Raw genomic sequence first — 17366 nt, 5'->3', positions numbered from 1 at the left:
GGGGCAGAATAAGGATGCCCTGCCCTTTGGGCCAATAAATCCCATCATCTCTGTATGCAAAAAGTGAGGGAGTCAATAGGCTGTGTGCTGTTAGCTGTTGACTTGGTGATGAAATCAGAGAGGGGATTGTGCCATCCTCATCCTGACGACACTACAAGAAATAAGAGCAGCTCCTCGCGCAGTTAGGGTTTATTATATTGGCTTATTATAAGACATATTATATATTTGATTGCACGAGAAGCTGTCTAAAAAAAAGAAAAACAAAAGGAAACACATTTAAAAGTGTTTATGTGTCACATTGTCATGGCACACAGGGGTACGTGAACGTAACAGCAGTGGAAACAATAAGAGATGGTGTCACCTCGCTGCCCCATTTCTCCTGCTTTTTTATTCAGATGTGATCACTTGTTGACAGAGAGGGCTTAAAAATGTTCTTGCTGGATTGACACCAGCGGGGTTTTTTCCCTTTTTTTCCTTTCTTTTGCGCACTTCCCCCTCAGCAGCACGCGGACAGTACAGGCTATGTGCCCGAGCGTGTCTTCCTCCCTCCTCCTGCCTGCCTCCCTGCATCTGACAGCGTCCCTCCCTCTTTCTCTCTCCTCCACCTCCCTCTCTCATTACGCCTTTCACCGGCAAAACTCCAACACACACATACACACACATAAACACACAGACACACGCGCCACCTTCCCCTTAAACCGGGAAATAAACACGAAGCGACGGCAGGAGCAGGACCGAACTCCCCCGGCCCGCACCATCCATGGTCCTCCCCTGGATGTCTGTCTGACAGGAGGGTATGTTGACTATCTTCATCTTTTTTTTTTAAATTAGCACACTGTTGGTTTTTATTTGAATGTCGCGCTTTGGTGCTTCTTTTTCTTTTTTGCTGCTTTTCCACACGTAATTGTATGATCACGGCTTCTTGTTACGGTCTTTTTGTGCTGCAGTGGGGCGGGAGGGGACGGGGGCTTTTATCCAAGCTGCAGCTACTTCACGTAGAAGCGATCATTGTAGAAGGCGCACGGACTATGCCCGCTTGCCTGCGCCGTCCTCTGCCGAGGGATGAATAACATTATGGGAATGGAGCAGGGGCAGGAGCGAGTTGTTTGCGCCCGCTGGTATCAGAGCTGCAAGCCTGCAGCCAGGCAGCCCCTCCCTCCCTCTCTCTCTTATATATACGTGATGTTTTCATCCTGAAGTTAAAAGTTGCTGCTTTAAGAACAAAATCACCTTCTGTGTTTGTGTCTCAGCCTGTCAGGGCAAACTGGATCTTCTCTTGTTTAAGTCTGTTCGTTCTCAAATGCACCCATCAGCACTTATGCAACAGCCACCCTGACAAATACACACACACACACACACACACACACACACACACACACACACACACACACACACACACACACACACAGAGGAGTTACTTGCACAATGTTGCCTCCCATCAACACCTCTGGCTTACCCACACAAAGCAGTTATATTTAGCTTCCAAAACAAAGTGGAGGGGGTGTACAGTGCATTTAATGCTGTAAAACCCACAGTGAGTGATTCTGTCAGTGCTGTGGCCTGAAACAGTGACTTTAGTGAAAACTGTGAAGGCAGTTTGGCCGCAGAGGTGAACACTGAGGCAGGTCACGTTATGGAAGTGACCTCACCTTCGCCCCCCTGCCCTCTGGCTTTCACTAGTTATGTGGACTTGGTTGGAGAGTTGGAAGGACTTGCCTTCAGGATGCTTTAGTAGGAATCTTTCAGCATTTGCATGGCTTTCCCAATGACATTTGATAGCTTTGATGTTTCATGCCGATTGAGTTGTTAACAGCTGATGCAAAGGGATATTTCCAAATGTTTATAACCTCTTCCTATTGATTTTGTCATCCTTAAATTTGTGCAAGTCAGACAGTCCCCTCTGCAGGGTTCCTGGCCTGCTCCCTGCCCCCATACAGGTGTGCTTATGGCACTTTGTCAACACATTTCTTCAGGCCGCACATGCACCGTCAGCCTCAGCTGGCAGGCCTGCTGTCACACCGCATCTATGTCGTTAACATCGGACACACTCCTGCTCCTGCTGTGTCAGCCTTGCCTAATCAGCCTGCCAGCCAGCCTCCCTCCGAGCATCACCTGATGCTTCTTCTCCTCCTCCTTCTTCTTCTTCTTTTCCTTCACCAAACACCCCCACCCCCACGCCTCCTACCTGCAGGGGAGCCATTACCTCATCTCAGCACCAGTTTCTGCACTGCTAGCTCATCATTATTTTTGCATCAAATTGCGATCATACGACGTTCAGACATGGGAAAGTGCTCCAAACTCAACGATTCTCTGTGTCTTGTCTTTTTTACTGTAGTGTACACACAAAGTTTCGCTACTGATGTGCACACGTCGGTGTTTGTGCGTGATGCCCGAGGGTACTGCTGGGATTTCACAGCCCAGCATGCTGCCTAACAACATTTGCAATTCAAATGAGTTTGTATGAGGCATCTGAAGCAGCCCTCCTCTCCTCTGTGTCTCTTTGGAGGCACTTGCGGATGAACTCAGCCATTTCTTATTTCAGTGTTACGTCTCTGTTGGAAAAAGAGGGCAGTTACTTGCTTCTCAGAGCCACAGAGGAGGAATATTTTAAAGTACAAATCTTCCTTCAGCCGTGTTTTAGTTTGCATGTTCTTTAGCATTTGGTACAGGAACATGGAATGCTGCATAATTATGCAGGGTCACCCTGATGTTACAAACATTAATAAACAAGGCACCAAGGCTGTGTGGGTCTGTGTGTGTGCGTGCGTGTCCTGCACTCTGGCTGTCATTGCTGTTGGCCTAGCTAAATGTTTTTTGACCCGTCGTGTTTTTGTAGCTTGGCCAGTGTGGTCACGTCTCTTCCTGCCTGCTGAACTCCAGGGACCGATCCCAGACACACACACGCACACAGAAATGTATTTGCACTTCTGTGTTTGTGTAGACTACCCTGACCCCGACCCTACCCGTCTCATCTAAATGCCTCCTTCTCTAACCTTCAGTGTTATAATCTTCAAAAGCATGGATGCATCAACCTTCAGTGTAACAGCATCGATATTTCTGGCTGTGATTCTTTGAGCTGTTCAGTGTTTGCATTCTGTAGATGCTTCTCTGTGTAGTTGTTTTCACCAATAGTGGGGCTGCATTCAAATTGCATTTCTCCTCCACAAGGGCGCACAATGTATGCATGCGCAAGACGTGATGTGGAAGACAAAAGTTTGTGTATTCATAGATTACGGATCTGATCATTAGTTATCATTTAATAATGATAATAATAATAATAATAATAATAATGGATTGCATTTATATAGCGCTTTTCGAGACCCTCAAAGCGCTTTACAATTCCACTATTCATTCACTCTCACATTCACACGCTGGTGGAGGCTACAGTTGTAGCCACAGCTGCCCTGGGACAGACTGACAGGGGCGATCAGTCAGCCTCGCTGACTGATATGGCAGCAAGGCTGCAGCAAGGCTGCCATATCGCGCCATTGGCCCCTCTGGCCATCACCAGTAAGCGGTAGGTGAAGTGTCTTGCCCAAGGACACAACGACCGAGACTGTCCGAGCCGGGGCTCGAACCGGCAACCTTCCGGTTACAGGACGAACTGCCAACTCTTTGAGCCATGCTTTACCACAAGCATGACTGTCATTATTAAAAAAAAAAACTGCACAAAGAGTCGTCTCAGTCCTCATTTGGAGACATTTGTGCCTTTCTCATTATGAAAAGATTTGCTGCACCCACAAGTAAAAACAAATAAGCTGAGATTGAAATGTAAAAGCATTGCTGTTGTGATTCATTATTACAAAATAATAAAGTTAATGAAAACAAAATATTCAAACCAGAAGCAGCAAAGGGAAAGCGGTGCTAACTCTCCTACGTTTTCAGACATGGAGTACGTCAGATAGCTTCATGCTAGTGGTGCTTCCTATCAGTGAGTCTGCAAGGGTTCAAGTGATGCAAATTCCATCATCAGAGGATGTGTAAGATGTTCTATATAGAACCATGATTACAGTGTTTCAAGAGCGATATCGATAGTTAGCGATGTTATTTTGCTTTTACACACAAACATCAAAGTGCATTTTCCTAGCATTTATTTTGTGTAGTTATTTATTTACTAATTTACGCGCATTTACTGTGCTCGGATCAGCTCGTTGTTGTTTGTAGGGAACAGGGAGTGCCCACTGGTGGACAAAATATGCAATGTCAACACTCAGAACATGGTTGAAGGGTGTTTCTTCAGTTTCTTCTTTGCGTTTTACATTTTCATTTATCAGTCACCCAGATCAGCAAATAGCTTTAATCAGATGATAATATCAACACCCCATAAATCATTTGGGCGATAGTTCTTATGAAGATTAAGAATGGTGAAAATGCCACGTATCCCTCAGAGTTTTATTAAGTGCAGTTTGATGTTCAGCACAATTTCTGAACGTTGGTCTGACAGTTACTTTGTAACTACTTAGTTCAGAGCAGCTGTCAATCACTGCTGTCAGTCGTGACAACATCAGATGCTTTATAATATCAAATAAATGATGCAAAGTAAAATTTGACATGAAGTATATAATAAGAAGCCCTTAATTTGCAGTGTTTTTGATTTGGATTCTATTGTGGAGAAAGTAGTCTGGCAGGAGCTCACGTGCAAGCTACAAATTATTGGTTGAAATGTGCTTTTGAGCAACAATGTTAAATGGGAAATAGTATGTGACAAATATTGAATCAGTAATGCCATCTTCCTCTTCAGTGAGTCTCTGTACTCCAACTCCAAGGTCGTGGACTGCAGCTGCCTCTCAGCGAGTGCACCATAGTGGCACATTAAGCCATTCCCCACCTGCTAGATTGAGTGAGTGGCCATGCAGCTCACAGCTGATCTCCAGGTCAGAGCGACGTCTAGCATTCTCACGTCCACGGGTTATCAGACAGGAGAAGGATATCAAGGACCACGTGAATAGGTAAATGGTTAGTAGTGACTGAACTTTCAAAATAAGAGCACACAACTGTCTACTAGTGACTCTATAGTGTTGTTCTTTCAGACAGATGAAAGAAAAAAAGCCTAAAGGCTGCTAAAAAATCCAAGGAGAGCTCTATAATAACGTGAATCTGATATGTAAGAGATCATGTTTGGGGATTTATTTTCTCATGTCTCATCGGCTCAATAGAGAGAGGTATTTATGACCTATAATACAACCAGCCACAAGGGGCACAATCAAGATACTTTGGCTTTGCTACTGGGAAGATGTCATTTTTGTCCAATCTCAAGCCTATGCTGACTAGAATGCTGACTACTTTCACATGCAAATCGAGCATAGCCTACACACCGTGTGTCTAATGCCTGATACCTGATAAGAGATGAGTAGTACTGTGTTACTGATTGTGGGCTGATACAGCTGTAATTTTAGAGGTACAGCAGTACCTGCAGCACTCTGCAGATGTGTGTTTGTTTAGCCAATATGCACAGAGAGGGAATCTTCTCCTGTTTTACACACTCTTTTGTCAGCTTGATTTGGGGAAAAAAAACAAAAGAGGATAACACAACATTACTGCCACTGAGTCTGACAACATAATTGCAGTGGTTGCGTGATTTGTTTTTTTAATGGGGATCGAATTAAGCCTCATCAGATTGTAGCGTCCACTGCAGTCCTGTCAGAATATTATTAGGGTTCAGACTGGAACATCATTGTTTCACAGTCTGTCTCGGGGTTGCCAGCAGCAATGTCGACACTTATTTGGTCGTCCCCCGTCTTTATGACACAGGTCTCATTTTAAGCCAGTTATATCCTGCTGCTGTCTGTCTGATCAAGGCCGCGTTTTTTAGCTTTCTACAGCTTCTAGCGATTTATTTCCTTCTTCCAGTTGCATCATTCTGTTGCCCTCAGATGTGAGAATAAAGAAGGAGGAGCTATTTCATGCTGTAAGACAGTTTTATGTCGCTCTTCTGTTTCCCACCTTCGGTCACATGTGTCCTCCCTCCCCGGCGATGAGAAGCATCACTTTGTCCTTCTAAAGGGGGTGAGGTGGGGGGGATTCTTAGCTTCACCCTGAGCAGCTGTGGCTCAGCTCGCCTCAGCCTCATGATTGCAGTGACTCAGCAGGTTGTCCTTCTTTTTGCTCCTTTTCCTCCTCTTCTTTGCATACCCGCGCTCGTCTCCCTTGATCCCTCTTCGCTGCCGCCTCCCTTGAACAAATCCCCTGCCTCTGAAGGATGAGACTCATCATGTTGTTGTCTGGCTTTGATCTGGCTCACGATATCCCATAATGCTGCTTTTTCTTGCCTCCCCACAGTAAAGGAAAAATATATTTTACAGGCAAAGTTGGTTCATGTGGGGCGGTGAACAGCAGCCACTTCTTTTCAGGTTGATTATTCCGCCTTCGCTGAGGTCTGCTGTGGAAATACTTTTATCCAGCTATTTTGGCCTCTTCCAAAAAACCAGGCCAGCAGCTATTGTTTCCTTTTGGCCGCTTCACCTAATTAGAGCCGTTGCATTCATCAGTTGTGGAGGAAGGCTAATTCCGCTGTTGATCTTTGTTCATTTCTCCCTGTGATTGCTGAGCGGGATCGTCTGAGTTTTCCGTGTAAAAATCCGGTAAAACGAGGAAAAAATAGTCGGTGCCAAGGTCGATCTCTGTGCAAACTGTTAATAAATTCATAAATCAAGACCTAAAAAGAGGATTAGGTGAGATTAGGGTTGCAAAAAGTAAAATAAGAATCACAACAATAGCCTGCTTACTGCTGCTTAGCAAAATACAGATGAGGTGATTTGCATAAAATAATTTTCGAGCATGATTAAGTTGCACGTTGCAGGTAAAGTAAGGCTGCATTTGGCCCAAGTGCTCAGTGATTAAAATGTTGCTGCTGCTGGTGCGTGGTTAACGAGATATACAGCTCAGCTAAGGACAGTAGGTACACTCTGATGTCTACATTATATTTCACTGATAATTAAACTGAAGAGGATTGTGCACCAAATGCCCAGTGAAGTAGGTGGGCGTAGTCTGCAGGCAGGCTGTGTTTGGCTGTCTTCTTGCTGGATATCACCCAGTGGTCCTCCGTGCTAGAAAATATGTTTATTGAGGGTCTTGCTGCTGCTGTTTGTTGCAGTGGTCTGTGGAGGAGTACAGTAGGCGCACATACGACTCCCACTGCCTTCGGGCCCATTGTGTGGCTTTTAAACTGGTCGGACAGGTCGGAAGGCAGATCCAGGCACAGTCATTACTCTGCACTGTGTACAGTCATGCTTGGTTACAGAGTGTGTGTTTACACTTCTCAGTTTATGCTGCGGAAACACGTGACACACTTGTGTGTGTTTTTCTGAGTTGTTCATACGTTTGTTGCACCGACTTGTTTGTGTTGCTGCTTTTGGAGCTTCGTGAAGGATCAACTGTACTGCGCTGTACACACAGAGAAAATCTGTGGCAAAGCATGCGAGCTGTGTACTTATTCTTACATCAAATCCTATTCATGACGTCATCTTTTTTTATATCACAACCGAGAAACCTCTTCAGCTTCACATATTTTCTTCTGTCACAAATCCTTTTTTAGCTAATGGGCTTTTTGTAGAGTCCATTCGGTAGCTGTTTGGACCGTGTCGTGTGATTAATCATGCCAAATTATTGGTATTGGCTCATGTTAGTCCCGTTTAACCTCTCACGTTAATTGTAAACTGGCTAAATGTTTAGAAACGGTATCATGACAAGCTAAAACTGTTTTTTGGCATGAATGATAAATATGTAACAAAAATATTAGTATCTGAATTGGCTATTGGCCAAATGCACTGCTTAAATGAAATGAAAGGATTTCATTTCATGTTAATCAGAGCCTATCATCAAGTTAGTTAACTTCCTGTGATATTGAGGTTTTCCTTTTTATTATTTCTTCTTGAACTTTCAATCAGAACTTTGAGCTATTAAACATAAAACTAAAGGCACCGAAGGACTCAGACTACTTGAAATTTGAACATCTATACTTTCATCTGCAAAGGAAGACTTTGTGATAAAATGGAAAGCTATAAAACAACTCTAAACGGACCGTATGATTAAATTGTTTTGCCATCAGTCATACTATATTTTACATTATTTTTGTCAGTTTGCTACAAAATGTGTAAACTTTGTATTTACGTTGCAAAGCGTACCATATTTTAAATTACTCAATGCATGAGTCACATCTTCCACGCAGCCATCAGTAGCAGTAACATATGCACATAATAAAATGATCCGCTTTTAGACTTAAAATGTAGTTATGATGGAGAATCCATCACAGTGAGTTTTGTGACTGTGAGCTTAAGTATGACTGCCTTGTGGCATGCAGTGGGAATAAATGAATAGATAAATGCAGTTTGTATTGGCTGTACTGTACAGCTGACGGCTGTAGCAGACTCCTAGTAGGTACAGAAGTTGTGCAGATCTTCAGAGCAAATTCATTAAGAGTTTTGATTTTTTTTTTAAAGCAAGAGTAAACACCATCCTACACTGAGACATGCAGGCACTTCATATGGTCTGTCTACTGCTTTCCTGACACATTTAAACAGGCAAGGATTTTGATCTCTTTGAAAAAAATTGCACAAAAAAGTTGACACACATTTTTTAGTCACTTAAATACATAAAAAGGCAAAAAAGACCAGTAGCTACAGCAAAAGACACAAAAAGAAATCTCCAAAAGCTCTAAAACATGCCAGGATCTACATGTAACTCTTGCAGCAGTTGGTATCAAAGTGTAAAGGACTGCTCAGATTTGATCTGTGTGGCGAGCCAGCAGTCATAGCTGTTCAAATGAAAGAAATCTCAAAATATAGAGTTGTTTGACCACAGTAATAATAGACCGTGTTTGCCCAGAGGAAATACAGCTTTCCAGGAGAAGGAACTCATGATAACTGAAACATAGAGGTGGGAGCGGCCCAGTCAAACACTGGGAGCGAGATGCGATGAGCTATGCATCAGATCAGAAAGTGCTTAGACCTTTCAACAGGAAGATGATCCAGACCGCACTAACCCGTCGAGGAGTGGCTCTAAAAGAAGAAATGGAAGCTAATGGAAAGGCTCAAAGCCCTGATTAGAATTGATCATTGGGTGGAGACATACAGTAAAACCCTTAAACATCTGTGAACTGATAGAATTATACATGGAAAAAAGTTAGAGGTTATGAAAAATTGTAGCTTTTTTTCTTAAAGGGGGGCTTTAGCTACTTTTTCCACAAAAGAATAAGATATGATATTAATTTGCTGTTGAATGATGTACAGAAAGGGACGTTTTCCTTCTGACTGTTTTCAAGCACACCTTTACAGGTAGGTATTGTTTCAAAGAGGATCAAGTGTCTACTTGCACAGCTGTGCTGAAAAAGTGGATACATTCACCTTAAGTGTTGGCAGTGCTTACTTTGAGCTTTTGCTTTATCTCCCACCCACCTTTTTTCATACAGGTGAAACACGTTTCTGCACATACTGTGAGGATTTATGAGTCACAGTGTTCGTTTTATGACCGCTTTACCTTCTCTTTGTATTCTGACATTACTTTGTAACGCAGTTGTTGATTAATTCAGTCCAGATGTTTAGTCTGAACTTTATTCTAGATTGTTATGTAACCAACAGAGAACCTAGACAATACCTATATAATAATATTCTGTAATGCCTTTAATATTTTATTCATAACAAGGTAATAGTATAGTTGAACATGAATAAAATTACATGCACTGATATGAATGAAACAAAATAAAAAAAGCTGGTGGGGTATTGTTGTCTAACGGGCAGCAGTAATGGAGGAGGAGAGTTAGCATAGCATGGAAAAATGCTAACAGCAAAGATATTTCACCTGTGCTGCACCGGGAGTTCTTCTTTGTCACATCTGATTTTTTACTTCATCACAAACTGCCGTTTATCTGGTTGCGGCACATAGCCGCCCCTCACTGAGCCTAGCGAGGTGTCATTGTGTTGAAAGGGAGTTTTTCCTTCCCACTTTCGCCAAGTGTTTTGCTCACATGGGGTCATCTGATTATTTTAGAATCTTTACCTTACAGTATAAATGCTTTATGGTAACTATTGTTGTCATTTGGCAATATATAAATAAAAATTGAATTGAAATTGAGGGCTGACATGCTTTCTCTCATTGTGTTCAATCTTATACTTGTCAGGAAACCTACATTTTTGGTTACAAGAAACGAGGAGGTAGCGTGACTGTAAATATCAGCAATGTGCACTAATGACTGTCACACTAAGCTAAAATGATAAAAGTTCTAATAAGTTTGTTGAATGACATGAATATACTTTTTCTTTATCTTGAGCCTGTTGTCATTTTTTGTGAAAAATTCACTAAAATTATATTCCTGCGTATACTTACATGCTACATTTTTTACTTTTGGTTTGAGTAAAGAAACACGAAACTGATGTCTCCATTCAGTCTCATCATTACAGTATAACTTATTAACACTGGTGTCGTACAGGAACAGGAACAAGTCAATTTTTACTTAAAGATTCTTTAAGCTCAGGGTTAGCTTAATTAACTACCTAGTTAAGCTAATTTCTAGCTTTGAAGTTTTAGCTCTTAGTGAGGTAACTGTAAACTTCTTCTATTACTTCTGCCTGTCCAACATTGCTGACTTGAGTGCATGTTCTTTAATGTAGTTTCCTGTCTTGTTCCTTGGTGTGCTAGTATGGCTCGCACTTCTTTAATATTGTTGTTGATTTATAATCAGCAGGCGCTCCAGTCTGTAGCGGGCCCATCTCTGCAGCAGTTATCCGTGTCCGTCGGTGCCAAACTCAGAGTACAGCAACTACTCCTTGTCATTCTGTTCAACAAGCAGCAGCGTTTTGTAAAGGAAATGAAATGTTGTTGTATTTTAGGGTGGTCCACTCCTGCTTGAAACTGCTGTGCGTTGGCTTTTGATCACTCATGCATTTGTATTGTTATCTCTCCCCGCACAGCACTCTCACTTCTCTCCCCCACCTGCACTCATAAAGTTGTAAGGCTGTTCCTCAGTAATGGAAACCTCTCACTGTTTTGGCATCAGCAGCTCCCTCTGTGATAGTCAGAAAGTGTTTTTTATATAACTGGAGGCTTTTCTTTCATTCTTCCACAGTTTCAGAGCTTTTTGTTGTTGTTTTTTTTGCTGGCATAATGCGTTTGACTCTGCACGTACTGATCATTCATGGATTCTTTGTCATCCATCGATTTATTTTCCCTTTGTTGTTTTTATGTTGGCAGCGGTAATGAGAGGCTCGTTTATAATTGATGCTATGTTCAATGTCCCTTTGGTAGCAGTTTTCATGCTGCAATCTCACCAGGCACTTCTATGCCAACAACACGCACAGCCCTGCCAAAAACTCCGGTGTACAGATTAAGACGATTGGTGTTGGCTTTCAGCTGCCATTTAGCAAACCACACTCTATTGTCTGCAAAGTAGCAGTCTTTAGCAAAAGGATGATTCTGGCTAAAAAAGTTTTAAAGACAAGTCTAAAATGTGTGCCTGTATCTCTGTGCCTGTCCCTGTCTATACCTAAACAAATAGCACTGAGCGCCTTGTTCAGCATCTTTACAAACCTTCTGACACTGACACCAATAACACAGAGGAGTCCTGTAGTTTCCTTTCAGCCTTAAGACTGATCCTAATAAGGAGATGAATGGCTCTATACAAACAGTAGAGTTGAGCTGGGGACTGGATGTATGCCCACTGGTTCTCGCTTTTTCTGGGTGAAATTCCTTTTTCAGTCCCTGCTGATCTTGTGGCCCTCCACTGAAATGGTCACTGCTCAGTGTAAGTGTGAACAGAGGGGAAAGCTCCCGTAGCACCTGGGCTGGACAAGGTTAACAACCCGAACAGTGCACATGAGGGAGTTGTAAGAACAGAGGGGCAGTGCTCAAACCGGTGACCATGGCACAGTATCATCCCTGCAGGTGTTTCTTGCAGATAGACTGATGGGATTGATTGAACAATCATTTTCAGGACTTGTTAAGTTTGTTAAATATAGTATTAGTATTTGTGGCAGTACTTAGAAGTCATCATTGTCCACAGTGTAAAAAATGTGCCATAATGATCATCTATAATGCTGTTTATTGATCATACAAATTCACTATTGTTAAAATCAAAAATATTCAAATTCACTAATGTGGTTCATTTTTGTACCACAAAAATTATGTATAAAAGAAAAAAGAACCCACTTTCCAACAATATTCTTAAATCATTTTCTAAAAGTGATGGGGAATATACACAATATATATACATATATATTGTATATATATATATATATTAGGGGTGCAACGATATTCGTATCGATATTGAACCGTTCGATACAGTGCTTTCGGTTCGGTACGCATATGTATCGAACAATACATTTTTTAAAATTTATTTTATCAACTTTTCTTCTGACGATGCTGTCTGTGTTGAGCGCTCAGTGGATCTGCGTCCGACTACTCCGCCTAGGCTGCACTGTCAAGCGCAGATCCACTGAGCACAGTGCAAGCTAGCAAGACAGAAGCTAAGCTCGTTGCAACATGGCAAATTGAACCTCCCCCACCCTCATTCTGATCTGTCGTTTGGAACTATTTTGGTCTTCATGTGACGTATGACCCTGATGGTAAGGACAAAAGTAAAACAGTATGTCGGATGTGCCACGCAATGCTCAATTACATGGGTGGGAGTATACAAATCAATGAACTGTCTTTCTGGATAGCGCAAGATTTAATAAAGTTAAGATGAATGCTAGGCTCATGGCACAGAGAGTTGCCAGTTTTGCTGAAAAGCACAAACCACATTGTGTTTGTTTACGTTAGAAAATATATTTTTCAAGTTCTAATGACTCTCTCTTTAGATTACCTAATGTTGCACAGTTCCACGGGGAATATGTATCATGTCATTTCCTAACGGACTAACACTGCACAGGGATTTGATTTCATGGCTTAAAATTAAAAAGGGTAAAATTAATCAATTAAACCATACCTCCCACTCCTTTGAAAGGTTTGTTTTGCCAGCTGATATCAGTACTGATAACTAACTCTATTTAGAAATGTGAGGTAAGAGAGTAAAAATGCTGTTTTTAAATAGTTTTACAGTCTTAAGTAATCTTAAGCACTCCTCCACAGTTCAGTTAGTTCTGTGCTTAACCCTCTGCCCCCTGCTTTATCTATCCTGCACTGTATGACACCTTCCCTAAAATTGTTTTTTTGATAAGATCTCCCCTCTTAGAATTAAGGCCACTTTTTACAATAATGATCCATCTTGTACTGGACCACTCTGCGCCTGTCTCACCTTCAGTCCTAAGTAATATCTTTATAAGTCAACAACTATTACGTATAAATCAGATAAGTTTTCCTCTCATCTGTTTTAACAGGTTTCTACATAAGAGGGCCATCAATTTGAACAATTGTCCCTGTCACTAAACAATTGTTTTGTCTTTAAAACCTTATAGAGCCATCATATTTTACCCAGCTCTTTCTTTCTAAAGTACTGGACAAAATGTTTACCTGCAGCTGCAGTCTTTCTTATATAAAAACAATATTTTTGAGATTTTTCAGTCTGGTTTTAAATTTCATCACAGCACAGGATCAACTCTTTTAAGAATTTTCAAAGACCTTGCGTGAGTCATTGACTCTGTTGTCCTCATACTTCTGGATGTCACTGGTGTATTTAGTACAGTGGAGCACAAATCAGCCTTGAGTGATGTAATTGTATTTCTGCCATTACTTGATTCAAGTCTTACCTTACTCATGGCTCCTTTTTGTCAGCATTCACATCTACTCTCCTAACAGCAACTTCTCCTTAACCTGCGGTGTACCTCAAGGTTTAATTCTGGGCCAGTTTTGTTTTTGTTTTGTTTTCACTGTATAAACTATCACTATATTCAAAAAACGTTGTGTTGCTTACTACTTTTATGCTACCTGCCACTTAAACCAGACACCAGCTTCTCAGGCAGGTTGTTAAACTGTTGTTCAGCTGAGGTTAAAACTTGGCTCTCACAATATATCCTTTACATGTATCAAAACAAAAATGAAGCTTTAGTGATTCAGTTCAGACAGTTAATTGTACCAAAACTCAAATCTTATTTTTTAACATTTTACACCTCATGTAAAGAGTATCAGTGTTTTTTTTATTCCTTTTTAAAAATTTGACTTAAAGATCAAATCAGTTACTACAGCCTTTCAGGTTTTTGTCTGTTAACAACCTTGGAAACGTCATTCATGTTTTTATTAACTTACTGCAATTTGTTAAATGTTGGACTGAGCAAAGCACCAATATTACGCTTACAGTTGATTCAAAATGCTGAATGGTGCATGGAAGCATGATCATAGTTTGCCTGTACTTAAATCATTACACTGACTCTTTATGAAGTATAGGATCGATTTGAAAATGTTGTTGATCACATGTATGGGCTTGCTCTATCCATCATTGCATTCCTATTTTCAGTCCTATGAAAAAAAATTCCAGGCATCCTCAGTTGCAGTTCCAAACCTCTGGAATTCCTTCACTCTTCACATTAGGTTATCTACCTTTGCTATCAGTATTCAGAGCCCTCTCTGGCCTTTTCAGTTTCTATTTCACTCTCTGTGTCATTTTCCCCAGTGTATTTTTTGTTTCACTTTTAAAATATTTTTTACATTATTACTTTTATTGGTAGTGCATTATTTGTTAAATGATGATGATGATGATGATGTGCAGCACTTCGGTCAATAACTGTTGTGTTGAATTTTGCTATATAAACACATTTATCGACTTGACAACCACAAAGTACGTAGTTCTCGTAATGGACAGGAACACAATATAGTCCTAGTGGATTTTGTTACAGATTGTCAGTGTAGCAGCAGGGGATTGGCACTGACTGAAATGCTGTTAGTACGAATGAATATTATGTGTGAAGGAAAATAGAGAAGGAAAAAAAATATATATAGGATGTGTAAAGATGCCCCTGAGACAATCCAGCACATAACAGCAGGGTGCAAGATGCTAGCTGGCAGGGCATACATGGAACGCCATAACCAAGTAACCGGCATAGTGTACAGAAACATCTGTGCCGAGTATAACCTGGAAGTCTGAGGTCAAAATGGGGGACGCCTCCAAAGGTGGTGGAGAATGACCGAGCTAAGATCCTGTGGGTACACAAGATACAGATAATGGTGGACGGCCGTAGTGATCGATGTAGCGGTTCCAAATGACACCAACATCAGGAAGAAGGAACATGAGAAGCTGGAGAAATACCAAGGGCTCAGAGAAGAGCTCGAGAGGATGTGGAGGGTGAAGGTAACGGTGGTCCCCGTGGTAATCGGAGCACTACGTGGAGTGACTCCCAAGCTAGGCGAGTGGCTTGAGCAGATCAACATCGGAGATCTCTGTCCAGAAGAGCGCAGTCCTAGGAACAGCTAAGATACTGCGCAGGACCCTCAAGCTCCCAGGCCGCTGGTAGAAGCCCCGAGCTTGAAGGATAGACCGCCTGCAGGGGCGAGTGGGGAATTTTATTTTTGTTAATATTTGTTGATTATTTTGGAATAGAAGCCACATTTCAGCTGCAGTGAGAGAAACATTTCAGTGCTTCATTCTAAGACTAAATGGTTCCTTAATCCTCCAGACTAAGTTTGACACAGGAAAGGAGCATCAGTGTTTTTCAGATAAGGTATGTTTCTTCTACGTTTTTGTTAAAGCTGGCAGGTGTTTTATTCGAACTTCCACTTGCTTGCAAATGTGGAAAAAGATAAGAAGAGAAGAAGAAAAAGAGGAAGCGGTGGAAATTGTTAGTGTAGAGGAATATGAAATTTGAAAACAATAAAAACCAGAGAAACGCCAGGTTATTGTCTTTGCTCCAATTTATTGCTCTGAACTGAGTGCTCACTCCACACATGAGTGCTCACTGTGGTTTGCATGTTGCATAACAGATGTGGGAGTGAAGCAGTGCACCGTCACAACATTGCTAGAATTATGTGTTTTTTTGTTCCTTGGTAGCAGGCGGTGTTGCTTTTTACCAGCATATCCACATATTTAGTCCCTTACTTGTTTACAATGAGAACAAATCAGGCGTGACTTTTTTTTCTCCAAAATATAAAATTACTCTCCCCCACAGGGCAGGCTTTACTCAGAATGAAACTCCTTGGAGCTGATCGGGAAACAGCAGCAAACGACGTAAATCGAGGGTTTAATTTAATCTGACACCTCTTATTAACAGCTTCTTTCAGCTTTGACAGAGTAGCCCAGGCTAATGTTTGTTTAGCGATTTGGACAGCATTTAAGACTGATAAGTCAGTGCTTCTGGTCACTTACTGTTCATTTTGGGAGCTGCTTGATAAGGCTTATTCTGTGTCTGGAGAACTACTGCTAACCATTAGTCAAGTTAATTCTACTTTGCTTGTTAACAGCGAGTTGACAGCATCCTGATTTGAGCCACTAGCTGTCTGTCAGTGTCACTGATTGGTTTTCAAGCCTGTAGCCTGTAGTTTCAGGAGCTTTTCCCAAGAAGCCAGTCATCATTCACCAGCAGAAGTAGTTTAGTTTCCCAAACCGTGGAATTAGTGTGACAACAAGCTTGGACTATCACTCACACCTCTGAAGAAATACAGAAAAATATGATCAATTTATCTACAAAATGTATTTTTACACTTGTATATCAAGTTTCTTCACCCCTAATGGGGGAGGTATGGCAGAAACATCATAAATGTGGAAAGCACAGCAATCTTCCTCAGCTTATTAATACACAAACTACACACATGTGCAAAACCTTTTCCACCGAAGAGCCGTAGTTTCTTCCACCTATAAAAGTATGGGGCTAATCCCGTTGTGTCCTCGTTTAGTATCCTCTCAAACATGAATGCATAACTAAGAGCAAGTTGGATTATATTAGCATAAATGAGGAAATAGTTCATCATGCTCTGTCCAGCTGCAGCATTTTGATTAATTGCCATTAATTATGATTGCTTATGATTAATTACCAATAAATAAAATTACAGTTACAATGAATTACAATTTGGAAGTCAAAAAAATGAGATGAGGTTACTGCTCATTAACTTTTCAGCAATGTGCTTAACGAACTATTAAGCAATTTAAATATCACACCACGGTGTAAAAAAAGGATCATATTGTGTCGTTTCCCACAGAATTAGACCGTATTTGTCTCTGCAGTGTGAAAGGAGGGCCTTCAATATTTTCTTGAACAGCTTGCACCTATATATGGAACGCCATAACCAAGTGGCTGGCATAGTATACAGGAACATCTATGCCGAGTTTGGCTTGGAAGTCCGGATGTCAAAATGGGACACAGACACTGGCATGGTTGAGAATGACTGAACTGAGATCCTGTGGGATCTCTACATACAGGCAGACTAACTGGTGATGGCTAACCAACCGGACATAATATTGGTGGACAAGGAGAGGAAGATGGCTGTAGTAATACATGTAGCTATACAAAGCA

At 41.4% G+C, this 17366-nt stretch overlaps 1 protein-coding gene across 13 annotated transcripts in view; it reads left to right on the top strand.

Annotated features, from left to right (window-relative positions):
- The first annotated feature begins 335 nt into the window (after nucleotides 1-335).
- Nucleotides 336-17366, top strand: part of LOC113022962 (band 4.1-like protein 1) — a 95654-nt gene continuing 78623 nt past the window's right edge. For 3 of the 13 annotated variants that reach the window (XM_080302116.1, XM_080302115.1, XM_026168956.2), the window contains exon 1: nucleotides 351-794. The gene's annotated coding sequence lies outside the window, so the exon portion shown is untranslated. Of the gene's footprint in view, nucleotides 795-17366 lie in introns of all 13 variants that reach the window. The other 10 variants (XM_026168949.2, XM_026168947.2, XM_026168952.2 and 7 more) reach the window with 7 other exon arrangements.

The sequence above is a fragment of the Astatotilapia calliptera genome, chromosome 5 (genome assembly GCF_964374335.1).
Source record: "Astatotilapia calliptera chromosome 5, fAstCal68.1, whole genome shotgun sequence".
NCBI classification, from domain to species: Eukaryota; Metazoa; Chordata; class Actinopteri; order Cichliformes; family Cichlidae; genus Astatotilapia; species Astatotilapia calliptera.
The sequence above is the reverse complement of the archived record's forward strand: the minus strand, read 5'-3'. Positions and strand labels throughout refer to the sequence as shown.